The sequence below is a fragment of the Schistocerca piceifrons genome, chromosome 1 (genome assembly GCF_021461385.2).
Source record: "Schistocerca piceifrons isolate TAMUIC-IGC-003096 chromosome 1, iqSchPice1.1, whole genome shotgun sequence".
In the NCBI taxonomy this organism is placed as follows: domain Eukaryota; kingdom Metazoa; phylum Arthropoda; class Insecta; order Orthoptera; family Acrididae; genus Schistocerca; species Schistocerca piceifrons.
The window spans coordinates 967,194,442-967,204,177 of record NC_060138.1 but is presented as its reverse complement, the minus strand read 5'-3'; the positions used below and the strand labels follow the sequence as shown (position 1 = coordinate 967,204,177).

Below are 9,736 nucleotides of genomic sequence, written 5' to 3'. Positions count from 1 at the left end.
TAGGTCATTTGCTTGTAAGACGCAATTCGGAAACTGAAACTCATCTACTTGTGACGCAATATTGTAGGTTTTTGTTGTACTGTACTTTGCAATAATCCAGCGGTGACCGCGAGACCGGCAAATAAAATAATAAATTTTACTTCAATGTCACTACAGAATTGTCTAACACAATGAAAAAAATACTGCCTGGCAGACCCAAGACTCGAAATCTGAATCCCACATCGACCTATATACTCGACTTGGGTTGGGATAATCAGGTGTGACAGACCGATAGGCTCAACTACTGCTCGTGTGGCTTGGTAGTCATCTGTGACGTGACATGTTGAACATTTGCCATCCACTTTTGGGGTATTTTCGTGGCAACGGCCCTGCCGCAGTGGATACACCGGTTCCCGTCAGATCACCGAAGTTAAGCGCTGTCGGGCGTGGTCGGCACTTGGATTGATGATCATCCGGGCCGCCATGCGCTGTTGCCATTTTTCGGGGTGCACTCAGTCTCGTGATGCCAAGTGAGGAGCTACTCGGCCGAATAGTAGCGGCTCCGGTCACAGAAAACCATCATAACGTCCGGGAGAGCGATGTGCTGACCACACGCCCTACCTTTCCGCATCCTCATCTGAGGATGACACGGCGGTCGGATTGTCCCGATGGTCCACTTGTGGCCTGAAGACGGAGTCCTTTTTTGGGGGAGGGGGGAGGGGGTGTATTTTCTGACATTTGCGACTACAATGTGTCTTATATTAAATCACTTGTCTCAGCGTCATCTACGTCGTTTCGAAAATTTTAAACGTTAATAAGAATCGCCCTGCATATTTAGAAACTGTAATGTCTGGTACATATTCATATGCTCTTCTTCCTGAACTGGTAGTGTCCCAGATTCAATGGAATTCATCAGTCTTCCATGTTTTAAGCCCTTTCTTGTTAGTTATTAGTTTCTCAGTCCCAACGATGTCACAGTCGTTAAAAGCACAGTGTTATTTCTGAATGGCGGAGAATTGGAGGATGGACAGAAACTGAACGATGTCAAAATTAGCGTAAGAAAACACATTCGTGAAGCGATCAACGAATTCGAAAGATAAAATTGTGTCCATCGATTTGACAGAAAATCCTAGGAATTCTCACCTTATCTAAAATCAATAGATGGATGAAAGACAAATGTCTAAAAACACTCAGTGAGGATAATGGCATCTAAACGGAATACGACGCAAAATGCCTAAATGCTAAATTCCTATTTCCGAAGTTGTTTCACGGAGGAAAATGGTACAGCGATTCCTCCTTTCAACCGTCACACGAACGCTAAAGTGACATCGAAATAAGTGACCACGGGACAGATATTCCTCCAGAATCGCTCAAAAGAGGAAAGGGGATGAACCCTATGAGATACCTTTATGATTTTACCTAGGGTACACGAAGAGACTTGCGCCTCTTCTAGCAGCAGTCTACCTATGACGCTACAAGACAAAGCGTACCAAGTGATTGGAAGAATACATAGGTCGTTCCCGTTTCCAAGATTGATTGTCGAATATAATATACGTCTATAGTGTTATATTAGTGACGTCAGTCTATAGTTTTAAGATCGCGCGTTATGACATTTCTGGATAGCGCAAATAATGGTCGTGTGAAACCCATCACGCTCTGTTCGTCCACGAGCCCCAAAAGGTAGTATGTACCGGCTCCCAGATTGCAGGCTGATGACGTGTTCCTTCACTTCCGGAAGGTGTTCGATATAGTTCTGCAGTGTCGCTTTATGAACAGCCGGCCGCTGTGGTCGAGCGGTTCTAGGCGCTTCAGTCCGGAACCACGCGGCTGCTACGGTCGCAGATTCGAATCCTGCCTCGGATATGGATGTGTGTGACGTCTTTAGGTTAGGTTTACGTAGGTCTGAGTCTAGGGGACTGATGACCTCAGATGTTAAGTCCCATAGTGCTTAGAGCCATTTCAACCATTTTAATGAAAGAGAAAAGTGTATGTAATATTAGACAAGGTTTGTCATTAGACTGAAGAGTCCCTAGCGAATAGAGCCCAACTTGTCTTTCTCAACTTATTGTGAGAGAAACCTTCAGTCAACCTACTCGCGGAGGCTGGGGTCCCTCCACTAGGAGCCAGGCGCCAACAACAGCTACTCAATTATGCTATACACGTTCGCGGCTCCCCTAAGTGTTCGAACAATCGTGTCTTTTTCCTAGTAGGGAGGTACACCTGCCGCAACAGAGATCCAGACCTGGGGTTGGAATTGCAGTTCGACTGCACTTCTCTGCTCTGAATTCCTACTTCCCCCACTGTCGCCTCTTGTCAGGGAGCAGCCGCGCACGCCCCCATGGCATGTACCCCGACCTCGGATCTGTCTCAATTTATCCTTATGACCGAAACATTCAGTTGAACCGATGGTGTTTCGCCGCCTATTCCTGGCTGTCCTCAATGCATTTCCGAGCTCTGATATGGTATACACTGACGGCTCAACGGTCGATGGACGAACCGGATTTGCATACACACATGTAAGGTGCAGTGAAGCGCACTCCTTGCCGAATGGATGCAGTGTCTTCGCTGCTGAATTGTTAAACATCAAACGAACCCTTAGCCATGCTAGTTCTTTCACCAGCGAGATGTTTCTAATCTGCAGCGACTCTTTGAGCCACCTTCACACTATAGACCAGTGCTATTCGTGTCACCCTTTACTCACGACTGTCCAGGATCTTCTATCTGACCTCCATGGAACTGGACAGCCGGTCGTCTTTGTCTGGACCTCTGGACATGTTGGGATCTCAGGGAAGGAACATTCTGATCAGTTGACAGAGTTGGCTACCACACGCCGATTTTGGAAATAGGAGTCCCTAAACTGGGCCTTCGGTAGACTATACGCCGTCAATTGTTGCAGGTCTGCAACTAGGGGTGGTTCGCCATGGACTCTCCAAACAAACGGAAGGCAATAAAGCAGACCACGTCAACGCTTCTTGCAGGGAATCCACTGTCCTTTATTGGATGCACATTGGCCACACTTGGTTGCCCCATGGCCACATTCTCGTATGACGACCCTTCATACTGCCGATGTGGTGCCCGCCCGATGGTAGCCAACAGGCCCACTAAACTGCCAAATATGTCTGCTTCGCGACGATATCTTAAACTTCCAGACACACTGCCTCCGATGCTAGTAGACGAAGCCAGAGTGGCTGACCTGGCTTTACATTTCACCTGTGAAGGTGGTTTCTACTCACCTCTGTGAAATAAGGCACTTTGGCCTCATTGACCGCTTGAGTTGTTGGAGCGGCACCCCTCACCTGCTCTGGCCCACGGGACCCATAGAGGCCCTTGGTCGGTGGTCTGGCCTAGCCCCTGTCTTTCCTGCCTTTTTATTCTCCTTATTCTTTTATGTTATCTGTTTTTAATGTTTTGTCTTCCTTAAAATTTTATCATCTTGTCAGCGCTGCTCGTTCTCTTGGGGCTACGGAAGGCGAGGGAGTACTAGTTGGATGCAGAGGGTGCGTCTCCCATCGCACACCATGACTTAGGGACCTCCGGCTGCATTCTGGGCAGAGCGGCTCTCCCACCATACCTCCTCTGACTCCCATCCTACCTTTCCTCCATTTTATCTTTGTATTGTTGTATCTTGGTTACAATCAGGCTTCCTAGGATTTGCCTTCCGTATCTGTCCTCTTAGGATTGTTCCTAGTTCGATATATACAGGGTGAGTCACCTAACGTTACCGCTGGATATATTTCGTAAACCACATCAAATACTTACGAATCGATTACACAGACCGAACGTGAGGAGAGGGGCTAGTGTAACTGGTTAATACAAACCATAAAAAAATGCACGGAAGTATGTTTTTTAACACAAACCTACGTTTTTTTTAAATGGAACCCCGTTAGTTTTGTTAGCACATCTGAACATATAAACAAATACGTAATCAGTTCCGTTTGTTGCATTGTAAAATGTTGATTACATCCGGAGATATTGTAACCTAAAGGTGACGCTTGAGTACCACTCCTCCGCTGTTCGATCGTGTGTATCGGAGAGCACCGAATTACGTAGGGATCCAAAGGGAACGGTGATGGACCTTAGGTACAGAAGAGACTGGAACAGCACATTACGTCCACATGCTAACACCTTTTTATTGCTCTTTTTCACTGACGCACATGTACATTACCATGAGGGGTGAGGTACACGTTCGACGGGCGTTTCATGGGACGTGGAGGACGCATAAATTGGCCAGCCCGTTCTCCTGATCTTACACCTCTGGACGTCTTTCTGTGGGGTACGTTAAAGAAGAATGTGTACCGTGATGTGCCTACAACCCCAGAGGATTTGAAACAACATATTGTGGCAGCCTGCGGCGACATTACACCAGATGTACTGCGGCGTGTACGACATTCATTACGCCAGAGATTGCAAGTGTGTGCAGCAAATGATGGCCACCACATTGGACATCTATTGGCCTGACATGTCGGGACACAATCTATTCCACTCCGTAATTGAAAACAGAAACCACGTGTGTACGTGTACCTCACCCCTCATGGTAATGTACATGTGCGTCAGTGAAAAAGACCAATAAAAAGGTGTTAGCATGTGGACGTAATGTGCTGTCCCAGTCTCTTTTGTACTTATTTGCTGCGCTTAGCTTTTAAATAGTTTTTCTGGGAAAACCTAGCGTAGTTTTCGCGTCTCGTATTTCAGTGAGTGTTTCTTGATTATCAGAGTAGCTCATCAGAAGATTATCTTGGGAATTTGTCACCGTATAGAGTAGGGTAAACATAGTCATGTGTAGGGACTGTGGTTGTTGTGAGCGGACGCAAGGAGAATTGGCCACTCTTCGGGGGCAGGTGGAGGCTTTGTCTGTTGGGCTCATCGAGCTCGAGGCGCAGGCGTCGGCTCGTAGTGGCGTTGGGGCAACTGTGGTGAGACCTATGCCTACTTCGGTGGCCTTGGAACCGCATGGGACCCCTGATGTCGCTGCGTCTTCCGGCAGTGAGCATCTTACCGGTCAGCCATCACTCCAGGGTGAATGGCGGACAGTGGTGGGCTCGCGCGTGCCTGGCCGAAGGGCGAAGGTGGGATCTGGCCGCGTGGCAGCTGCCTTACCCCTTTCCAACAGGTACGGGGTGCTTCCTAGTGGTGATGACATCGTTTCCGAGCCACCACAGGATGCCTCGCCTGTTGGGCCAGTGGCCGATTCTCCGGCAAGGTCCCGACAGTCACAGAGGGCGGGCCTATTAGTTATAGGGAGCTCCAACGTTAGGCGGGTTATGGAGCCCCTCAGGAAAATAGCGGGTAGGTCGGGGAAGAATGCCAGTGTGCACTCGGTGTGCTTGCCGGGGGGTCTCGTCCGTAATGTGGAGGAGGCCCTTCCGGCAGCTATTGAACGCACTGGGTGTGACCGGCTGCAGATAGTAGCACATGTCGGAACGAATGACGCCTGCCGCTTGGGTTCTGAGGCCATCCTTGGTTCCTTCCGGCGGCTGGCTGATTTGGTGAAGACAAGTGCAAGCTGAGCTTAATATCTGCAGCATAGTGCCCAGAGTCGATCGCGGTCCTCTGGTTTGGAGCCGTGTGGAGGGTCTAAACCAGAGGCTCAGACGACTCTGCGACTATAATGGTTGCAAATTCATCGACCTCCGTTATTGGGTGGAGAACTGTAGGGCCCCCCTAGACAGGTCAGGCGTGCACTACACACCGGAAGCAGCTACTAGGGTAGCAGAGTACGTGTGGCGTGCACACGGGGGTTTTTTAGGTTAGAGGGACCCCCCCTTGGGCGAAACGATAAAATACCTGACGGCTTACCAGAGAGGACATTATCATCGTTGATAAAGAACGTCCGTCCTCAGAGACCGAAAACAGGAAAAGTTAACGTAATATTGGTAAACTGCAGGAGTATCCAGGGCAAGGTTCCTGAATTAGTATCTCTTATTGAAGGAAATAGTGCGCATATAGTATTAGGAACGGAAAGTTGGTTAAAACCGGAAGTGAACAGTAACGAAATCCTAGACACAGAATGGAATATATACCGCAAGGATAGGATAAACGCCAATGGTGGAGGAGTATTTATAGCAGTAAAGAATTCAATAATATCCAGTGAAGTTATTAGCGAATGCGAATGTGAAATAATCTGGGTTAAGTTAAGTATCAAAGGTGGGTCAGATATGATAGTCGGATGCTTCTATAGACCACCTGCATCAGCAACCGTAGTAGTTGAGCGCCTCAGAGAGAACCTGCAGAACGTCGTGAAGAAGTTTCGTGATCATACTATTGTAATAGGGGGAGACTTCAATCTACCAGGTATAGAATGGGATAGTCACACAATCAGAACTGGAGCCAGGGACAGAGACTCTTGTGACATTATCCTGACTGCCTTGTCCGAGAATTACTTCGAGCAGATAGTTAGAGAACCAACTCGTGAAGCTAACGTTTTAGACCTCATAGCAACAAATAGACCGGAACTTTTCGACTCCGTGAATGTAGAAGAGGGTATCAGTGATCATAAGTCAGTGGTTGCATCAATGACTACAAGTGTAATAAGAAATGCCAAGAAAGGAAGGAAAATATATTTGCTTAACAAGAGTGATAGGGCACAAATCGCAGAATATCTGAGTGACCACCATCAAACGTTCATTTCTGAGGAAGAGGATGTGGAACAAAAATGGAAAAAATTCAGAAACATCGTCCAGTACGCCTTAGATAAGTTCGTACCGACTAAGGTCCAAAGCGAGGGGAAAGATCCACCGTGGTATAACAATCATGTACGAAAGGTACTACGGAAACAAAGAAAGCATCATAGGTTTAAGAGTAGTCGAATCATAGCTGATAAGGAAAAGCTGAACGAAGCGAAAAAGAGCGTAAAGAGAGCAATGAGAGAAGCATTCAACGAATTCGAACATAAAACATTGGCAAACAATCTAAACAAGAACCCTAAAAAGTTTTGGTCATATGTAAAATCGGTAAGCGGATCTAAATCCCCTATTCAGTCACTCGTTGACCACGATGGCACCGAAACAGAGGACGACCGAAGAAAGGCAGAAATACTGAATTCAGTGTTCCGAAACTGTTTCACTGCGGAAAATCGTAACACGGTCCCTGACTTCAGCCGTCGCACGGACGCCAAAATGGAAAATATTGAAATAAACGATATCGGAATTGAAAAACAACTGCTATCACTTAGTAGCGGAAAAGCATCCGGACCAAACGAGATACCCTTAAGATTCTACAGTGATTATGCTAAAGAACTTGCCCCCTTTCTATCAGCAATTTATCGTAGATCGCTGGAAGAACGTAAAGTACCTAGCGACTGGAAGAAAGCGCAGGTCGTTCCCATTTTCAAGAAGGGTCATAAATCAGATGCGAATAATTATAGGCCTATTTCGCTTACGTCAATCTGTTGTAGAATAATGGAACATGTTTTGTGTTCTCGTATTATGACGTTCTTAGATAATACAAATCTCCTTCATCATAACCAACATGGATTCCGCAAACAGAGATCATGTGAAACTCAGCTCGCCCTATTTGCCCAAGAAATTCACAGTGCCGTAGACACTGGCGAGCAGATTGATGCCGTATTCCTGGACTTCAGGAAGGCATTTGATACGGTTCCGCACTTACGTTTAGTGAAAAAAATACGAGCTTACGGAATATCGGACCAGGTTTGTGATTGGATTCAGGATTTCCCAGAAGAAAGAACACAACATGTCATTCTTAACGGTTCAAAATCTGCAGATGTAGAGGTAATTTCGGGAGTACCGCAGGGAAGCGTGATAGGACCTTTATTGTTTACAATATACATAAATGACTTAGTTGACAACATCGGTAGCTCCGTGAGGCTATTTGCAGATGACACGGTTGTCTACAAGAAAGTAGCAACATCAGAAGACTCGTACGTACTCCAGGAGGACCTGCAGAGGATTAATGCATGGTGCGACAGCTGGCAGCTTTCCCTAAACATAGATAAATGTAATATAATGCGCATACATAGGGGCAGAAATCCATTCCAGTACGAGTATGCCATAGGTGGTAAATCATTGGAAGCGGTAACGACCGTAAAATACTTAGGAGTTACTATCCGGAGCGATCTGAAGTGGAATGATCACATAAAACAAATAGTGGGAAAAGCAGGCGCCAGGTTGAGATTCATAGGAAGAATTCTAAGAAAATGTGACTCATCGACGAAAGAAGTAGCTTACAAAACGCTTGTTCGTCCGATTCTTGAGTATTGCTCATCAGTATGGGACCCTTACCAGGTTGGATTAATAGAAGAGATAGACATGATCCAGCGAAAAGCAGCGCGATTCGTCATGGGGACATTTAGTCAGCGCGAGAGCGTTACGGAGATGCTGAACAAGCTCCAGTGGCGGACACTTCAAGAAAGGCGTTACGCAATACGGAGAGGTTTATTATCGAAATTACGAGAGAGCACATTCCGGGAAGAGATGGGCAACATATTACTACCGCCCACATATATCTCGCGTAATGATCACAACGAAAAGATCCGAGAAATTAGAGCAAATACGGAGACTTACAAGCAGTCGTTCTTCCCACGCACAATTCGTGAATGGAACAGGGAAGGGGGGATCAGATAGTGGTACAATAAGTACCCTCCGCCACACACCGTAAGGTGGCTCGCGGAGTATAGATGTAGATGTAGATGTAAGGTCCATCACCGTTCCCTTTGGATCCTTACGTAATTCGGTGCTCTCCGATACACACGATCGAACAGCGGAGGAGTGGTACTCTAGCGTCAACTTTAGGTTACAATATCTCCGGATGTAATTAACATTTTACAATGCAACAAACGGCACTGACTACGTATTTGTTTATATGTTCAGATGTGCTAACAAAACTAACGAGGTTCCATTTAAAAAAATGTGGGTTTGTGTTAAAAAACATACTTCCGTGCATTTTTTTATGGTTTGTATTAACCAATTACACTAGCCCCTCTCCTCACGTTCGGTCTGTGGAATCGATTCGTCAGTATTTGGTGTGGTTTACGAAATATATCCCGCGGTAACGTTAGGTGACTCAACCTGTATAGGATGAAGGGACTGATGGTCTCAAAATTTGGTCCCTTCAACTCCGTCAACCAACCAACCAAATCCTCAGACGTAGAAGTAACTTCTGGCCTACCCCAAGGGAGTGCTATAGTACCACTAAGGTGCATACAGGTATTATTACGAAATGTCCCTGTGGAAAACGTCAAAAATTCGTCAGGCTTTTTGCGAGTAATGCTGTTGTATACAGAAAAGTCGCAACGTTAGAAAATAGCAGCGAAATGTAAGAAGACCTGCTGAAAATCAACGTTGCGGAAATTGAGAGTTGATCCTCAGAACAAAAAAAAAAATTTAACATATTGCGCACAATTGCCCAATATTGTATGACTATATGCTCGCTGAACCATCACTGGAAGCAATCACACCATTAAATATTTGTGTAATGTACATAGGGAACGATTTAAGTTGAAACTGTAACGTAAAACTAATCGTTTGAAAGGCTGCAAGCGACTGAGATTCATTGGAAGAATCGTTAGGAGGAGTCTTCCACTTACGAAGAACGCAGTTTACAAACTCTTGTCATTCAGGGACCCGTACCAGAAACCATTGGTAGAAGAAATAGAGAAAATCCAAAGAAGAGCAGCCTCCTCGTGACAGTTTCGTTTAGTGAACGCGAAAGCGTCACGACTAACATTTTTGTCAGAAGCTACTAAGAGAGACATTGTGCATCACGGTGTAGTTTCCTTATAAAACTGAGGGCGTGCGTT

The 9,736-nt window shown here is 46.1% G+C and overlaps 1 pseudogene; it reads left to right on the top strand.

Moving 5' to 3' along the window:
- The first annotated feature begins 358 nt into the window (after positions 1 to 358).
- Positions 359 to 476, top strand: LOC124723420 (annotated as a pseudogene).
- Positions 477 to 9,736: the final 9,260 nt, after the last annotated feature.